The sequence below is a fragment of the Cervus canadensis genome, chromosome 12, assembly GCF_019320065.1.
Source record: "Cervus canadensis isolate Bull #8, Minnesota chromosome 12, ASM1932006v1, whole genome shotgun sequence".
Taxonomy (NCBI): Eukaryota; Metazoa; Chordata; class Mammalia; order Artiodactyla; family Cervidae; genus Cervus; species Cervus canadensis.
In genome coordinates this window covers 22,848,141-22,855,532 of record NC_057397.1, presented here as the reverse complement: position 1 = coordinate 22,855,532, position 7,392 = coordinate 22,848,141, and positions in this window count along the sequence as shown.

Here is a 7,392-nt window from a genome sequence, read left to right as displayed (position 1 = left end):
AGAGCCTGCTGGGCTACAGTCCAGGGGATCGCAGAGTCAGACATGACTGAGCAACTAACACACACGCTATCATCACTGTCCATTTGAAGAACCTGTTCATTCCAAATAGAAACCTTCTCCACCCACTGGACAGTCATGCCATCCCCCACTCCTGGTAACAACTCTCCTGCTTTCTGTCTGAGCGCTTAATTTTATGGGACTCTCTTCTGTGTCACCATTTACCAAAAAATCATCTATTTGAAAATGGGCGTACATGACAAACATACCTCTAGCAAAACTCTCAATTGAATGTTAAGTTTTTTTTTTTTAAGTAAGATGAAGGGAGGATAGAAAGAACCAAAGAAGAACAAAACGGCAGAGAAGTAGTGTTAGGAAAAATCTGATGAGAAAGATAACCAGGATGCTTGTTTTCCTCAAGTCTTGTCAATGATAAAATGATGTAATCCACCTGCTTTGAGATGTTTTAGTTTTTAATCTGGTTTCTTTGGAAGATGAATAAATCAGGCTGGAGGAGGGCAGGCCCCTTCATTCCATCACTGGCAAACTGCTTGACTCTCTAGCTGCTTTTAATTTCTATAGCTACACTTAAAAAACAAAACAAAACACTTTCAAAATGTTTTTTTTTTCTGAAAAGCATGACTTTTCTCAAAAGTATGATTTTTTGGAAATTTTGCTTGTTAAGTTTCCGTAGGATTTCTTGAAAAAATATTAGATCTGCAGATTGGTGTTTCCCATCTGACAAAGCTGAGTGCAGAAACTGCAGGGTCAGGGAGATGTCTGGGCTTGCTCTCCAACGGGTAAGCCCCATCCCAGCTGGGAATTTCTGAGTGGTGCCTGTTTGGGAATTCTCTACCACTCCTTCCATGCCCAGCTGGTCTCACTAGGCTACAATTAAATATAAGAGGAAGAAAATACCTGTTTGAATACTGAAAGGAGCAAAAGACTTCTAGACACGTTTTTTAGAATTCTGAGACACGTGATTTTACCCTGAGACATTAGCAGTATTGAGTTCATATTAGATATTCTGTCAATATCCCTTAATAATTGCATTTATTATTGTAAGTGGTTGGCTCAGAAAGGGCAGTGAGTGAAGGGTGTGCTTTGTTTGTCTAGCACCACTCTTCCCCTCTCATTTTCTTTCTTTTTTTTTTTTGGTTAAATCACTGTAGAGATGAAATTTAAATCCCTGGTATCCACTTCAAACTGAAGACAGCTAGCCAAAAAATACCAGGCACTTTCATGATCTTCACAGCACATTTTAATTTTAAGGAGTGTTACAGGTCATTTCTGGTATTTCTGTTGCTATGCCTGTTACTGAACTAAGGTTCAGATGCTCACCACTCAAAAGTCAGTCATTCAAGAGGCAAGTGTCAGTAAAAGGGAAAGCTGCTTTAATCAGAAAAACTAGCAAGCTGGGGAGAAGGGAGTCTCATGTTCTGAGATCAACCCTGAAGATTTTGCTCAGCCATGGCAGTTTTAAAAGGGGAAAATGGAGGTGGAGGGGGAGAATCTCAGTGGATCATGGAGGGGTGGAGGTTGGGTTCCACATCTTTCCCACTGCATACAGACTGACGAGCCCCCAGTTTGAATCTTTCCTAGATTCTGGACTGGTACTTCAAAATGCCTATCTTGAGACACAGATGTACAGAACAGACTTTTAGACTCTGTGGGAGAAGGCGAGGGTGGGATGTTCTGAGAGAATAGCATTGGAACAAGTATACTATCAACGGTGAAACAGATCACCAGCCCAGGCTGGATGCATGAGACAAGTGCTCAGGGCTGATGCACTGGGAAGACCCAGAGGGATGGGATGGAGAGGAAGGTGGGAGGGGGGATCGGGATGAGGAACACATGTAAATCCATGGCTGATTCATGTCAATGTATGGCAAAAACCACTACAATATTGTAAAGTAATTAGCCTCCAACTAATAAAAATAAATGGAAAAAAAAAGAAAAAAAAACACAAAAACCAAAATGCCTCTTTCACTGAGATTCAGCATGTTCAAATCTATATGCAATCTGCTGTTTCCATTAAAAAAAAAAAAAATGGTGTAATGACCTATTCTTAGATGTGTGATGGGATGCTTTTGAAAAATTTATGCTTATTATTTCTTCAAATTATATTCAGCCCTCCAAGAAGGGCTACAATCTCCTTCTTGAGATTGCAATTACTTTTCTTGCCTGGGAAATCTCAGGCAGAGGAGCCTGGAGGGCTACAGTCCACAGGGTCACAAAACATGACTTAGCGACTAAACAACTGTTACATTAGATTGTTTACTATTGCTCAGGGCCACACAGATTCTGCTCATTATTTTTTCAGTCTTTTTCTCCCTGTGCTTCAATTTCTACAGTTTTTATTGTCATGTCTCCCACTTCATTTCTCTCTCTCTCTCTTTTTTAAATTAATTTGGTTGCACTGGGTCTTAGTTGTTGCATGTAAGTTCTTTGGCTGTGGCATGTGGGACCTAGTCCTCTGACCAGGGGTCAAATCCAGGTCCCCTGCATTGAGAGCTTGGAGTTTTAGCCACTGGACCACCAGGGAAGGCCTTCTCCCATTTCATTTCTGTTGCCTTTGCAGCTCTTGCCTTTGCAAGAGTTATTACTCCTGCAGTATCTAATCCATTGTTAAGTCTACCCAGAGAATTTTTTATTCTGTGTGATTTTTAGCTCTAAAGTTTCCTGTTAGTTATTTTTTATAGTTTCCATCTGTCTCCTCATTTTACTCATGTTTTATTTTTGAACATAATGTCTTTTAAAGTTCTATCCGATAATTCCATCAACACTGTCATTTCTGGGCCTTTTCCATTGGTTTACTTTTTCTTCTAAGTATTATTTTCCTTATTCTTTGCATGTTTTAGTACCTTTTGATTTCAAGAAAATAAATATCTTGAGCAATGAAGGAATTTTTAAAACACGATTTTAAGTTAGTGTAAGAGGGCACACAATTTCTGGAAGACATACTATTTAAATTATTTTTAGTTATCTTGTTGGATATCGATATTTTATCATTTGGTTGTTACAAAACATCAGAAAGTTATGAGACAACAAAGCATGATCTACAGATATAGCAGTCTGTTCATTATCTTTCCCTTAACACTATAAATGATCAAGAGAGTTATAATGAATTAAAATTGATGATCACTGTTTTGAGAATTAATATGTACTTTTGAGATTACCTATATGTAGCCTAATCAAAATGTCAGGACTACTATGATGCACGTAATTTATTTCGTCGTGAAGTGTAAGAGATTTTATATTCTAGTCTTTTGTTTCTGGAAGAACCTCCCCTCTCTTTAAAATTTGCATGAATTTAAGTGGTATATTGAATTTAAAAGCTATTTATATGGTAATAAGCAGAGTAACAATCAAATTTGTGCTTGAGCTCCATCACTTGTGAAGGAAATAAAAAGTGTTTTCAGCCAGAAAAGAATAAATTTATTTTTGCCCAGAAAGAACACTATTTTTCATCTTCTGTTCACTCAGAGACAATGTTTAATAACTCCAGCAGTTAAGTCCTGAAGTCCTGGGAAACAAGATCTCTGAGTAAGTCAAGAAATTTGAAGGTCTGCTTCTTGGGGAAAAAGTCACTGACTTAAATGGAGAAAGAAATTAATAAAGGCTGGAATGCCCTGGATGTAAGAAAGGTTGTTTAAGACAGCAAATAACTGAAGTGTGCTCAGTCACTGAGTCACGTCCGATTTTTTGCGATCCCACGAGCTGTAGCTCACCAGGCTCCTCTGTCCATGGGATATCCCAGGCAAGAATACTGGAGTGGGTTGCCATTTTCCCTCCAGGGGATCTTCCTGACCCAGGGATTTAACCCGTGTCTCCTCCATCTCCCGCATTGGCAGGTGGCTTCTTCACTAGGGCCACCTGGGAAGCACGCTATATCTGTTCTCAAGTGCTTACATGAGATGCATGATCTAAATATTGATATGCAACAATAACTAGAAGTGATTCAGTTTGGGACTTTATGAAAATAACAATAACTCTCAAAGGACCACTTCCTACCCTACGAAAAAAGAACTCCACAAGCTTTAGGTAACGTGTGTTAATCATATACAACAACCATAAGTGCTATTTGGAGGGATTCTAATTGTAGTTGATTATCCCATCTCTCAAATAACTATTAAAACACTAAAACTAAGATCATGGCATCTGGAGCCACCACTTCATGGCAAATAGAAGGGGGAAAAGTGGAAGCAGTGACAGATTTTATTTTCTTGGGCTCCAAAATCACTGCGGATGGTGACTGCAGCCATGAAGTTAAAAGACGCTTGCTTCTTGGAAGGAAAACTATGACAAAGCTAGACAACATATTAAAAAGAAAAGACATCACTTTGCTGACAAAGGTCTGTATAGTCAAAGCCATAGTTTTTCCAGTAGTTGTGTATGGATGTAAGAATTGAACCATAAAGAAGCCTGAGTGCTGAAGAATTGGTGCTTTTGAACTGTGGTGCTGGAGAAGACTCTTGAGAGTCCCTTGGACTGCAAGGAGTTTCAACCAGTCCATCCTAAAGGAAATCAACCCTGAATATTCATTAGAAGGACTGATGTTGAAGCTGAAACTCCAATACTTTGGCCACCTGATACGAAGAGCCAACTCATTGGAAAAGACCCTGATGCTGGGAAAGATTGAAGGCAAAAGGAGAAGAGGGTGGCAGAGGATGATGGTTGGATGGCATCACCGACTCAGTGGACATGCACTTGGGCAAGCTCCTGGAGATAGTGAGGGATAGGGAGGCCCGGCAGACTGCAGTCCATGGGGTCACAAAGAGCTGGACACAACTTAGTGACTCGACAATAACAACAACAAATGGATATGCCACATTTTATTTACCCATTCATCAACTGATGCATATTTGGGTTTTAATTTGGTTTTATGTTAAAATTCTGTAATGCCAGCTTCCCCCATCCTCTTGTAAAAATATATACATGTGACAATTCTGTATTTACAAACATTAGTATTCTGAATTAACATATCCGTACCAAGTGACCACAAGTATTTATGAAGGTTCTAACTGCATAGCTTTCTCCCCTGAGAGGTTGAGAGTTTGTAAGGCTATTCTTAATGCTAGTTACTGCCACCAAAATAAAAAATGAATTGAACCTGTGGGATTTAATCTGAGGAGGTTTTATGAGATCTCCCCTGTGGCCATCAGCAGGGATGGCTCCATGGGTCCAACTGGGGGCCGGTGTCCACCTGTTTCTCAGCTCTGAGTCCTGGTCCAGTGCTCAGGTGTGGAGATCCGGCCTGTGACCTGTCTCAGCCTTGCGATTCCCCATCCTTTCTCACACACTGAAAGTTCTGAAGAAGTTTTGGCCTCAAATGTTCAATTCAAATAACGAATTAAGATTACCCCTGACTCCCCTGTTCTATAGCATGTCAACAAAGGGATTTGAAGACGGGTGGAGACATACGTGCCTTACAGGCATGAGGGGATTCTGAACTAAGGTATATACATCTGAGAGGGAAGTCAGGTGTCAGGGAGAAAACATTCAGAGGACTTATAGCAATGTACCACTGCCCTAGGAAACCAACACAAAGCCAGGTCACTAGTCTGTCTACAGGTTGAGATGATCCACAAAAGAAGCCACAAAAGTATCTCTCCAACTAAAAGAATATTCCTACACAACAGGTAAGAAGGGGTGCCTCCAAGAATTTACTGGTTATGGACATGACACTCTAGCATATTTTTGCATTTTGGAGACTTAGGGTCTTAGAAATTACTGATGCAGAAGTCAAGGATATTAAATAAATTCATAATTGGATTTTTCAAGATGCTTTTTATTTGTTCTTATAAATAGACAATAAGCAAACCCACCTGCAATGCAGGAGACGCAGGAGAAGCAGGTTCGATTCTTAGGTTGGGAAGATCCCCGGAGGAGGGCATGGCAACCCACTCCAGTAGTCTTGCCTGGGGAATCCCTGCAGCCTGGTGGGCTGCAGTCCATGGGGTCGCAAAGAGTTGAACACGACTGAAACAACTGATCATGGCATGGCACACCCTAATTTAAAAATTGGAATGTAGACCATTATTTTAATTTCTTTAAAGACTTTTCTGGATATAGACCATTTTAAAAATTTGTATTGAATTTGTTACAATATTGTTTCTGTTTTATGTTTTGTTTTTCAGGCCGCAAAGCATGTGGGATCCTAGCTCCCTGACCGGGGATCGAACCCACAGCCCCTGTCTGCATTGGAAGCTGAAATCTTAACCACTGGGCCACCAGGGATGTCCTCAGATCATTATTTTAAAAAATAAAAATTAAAAAAACGTCTAAAATCGGAATATTGTGAAAGCACAGAACCATTCCTTAAATGTCTCAGCTGCTTAATAATGGCAAAGACGATTTCTCCCTCAATTTCAAGTCTTTCAGCGGCTCTTATTAAGAATATCATTTTGGAGTTTGCAAAGTGCTTCAACATGGATTCAAGCTTTCCTTCAAGAGGAGTGATCCTGCGACCTCATGACATTTCACATATAATATTGGATTCCTTTGATGTTTGTTTTCTGCCACTTGCCAACATTTGAATTTGTCTTGCTCAGACAGTCTGAAGCTTGGAGCGAATGGAGAGAGAACATGACTCACAGTTCGCTGGTGGAGCCCAGTTCCTCACATGCTCTGCATCCCCTCTGTAGGACTCTGGGGCCTTCCCCCAGTCAGTGCTGTTCGCCGGTCAACCGTGCCTCGGGGACTTACATGAGAACATCAGGAAACAAAGGACCCCATCCCACTGGACACAGAGCAGGGTGGTTTTTTTCCCAAACCACATTTCCGATCATGAAATGCGATTTCCACAGCTCTGATGGGAGTTCTTCCAGATAAGTCCCGGGTCACGTCTTATTTCACAGCAGGAATGCAAACAGTACACTTGCAAAAGTTTTTCTTTCTGTTTGCAGTGAATTCAGTTCTCTATCAGGATTAAGATCTTCGGTTACATCAAATCTCCAACTGGCAGAAGACCAGAGCTAACTTCTCAAAGGGAACATTGTCATGGAAAATATTTTCAATAGTGGGTGTAATTTTCCCAAAGCAGCTCTTAGTAGGTAAGCTGTGGTGTGCCATGGGGCTGGAAGAAAAACGATCTTTCTCCAAGATGCTTTTCATTCTCTGGGGAAGTGATAAAACCTTCTTCAATGTGTCACACAGTTGTTCTGGACCACAAGCCAAACAGTCTTGGAAACCTCAGAGGATTAAATACATCAACAAAAGGAAACATTTAAAATGAGATGGTCTGTCGGGCAACACAAGGACACAGCGAGAGCTGAATTTCCAGCAGTGACAGCTCACCCTCAACCCCAGACCCCTGGAGACGGACCGTCAGGGAATCTGCTAAACCAGTGGCCTGTGGTAAATGCAACAATTCAAGAGTAGTTGTTTGTCAAG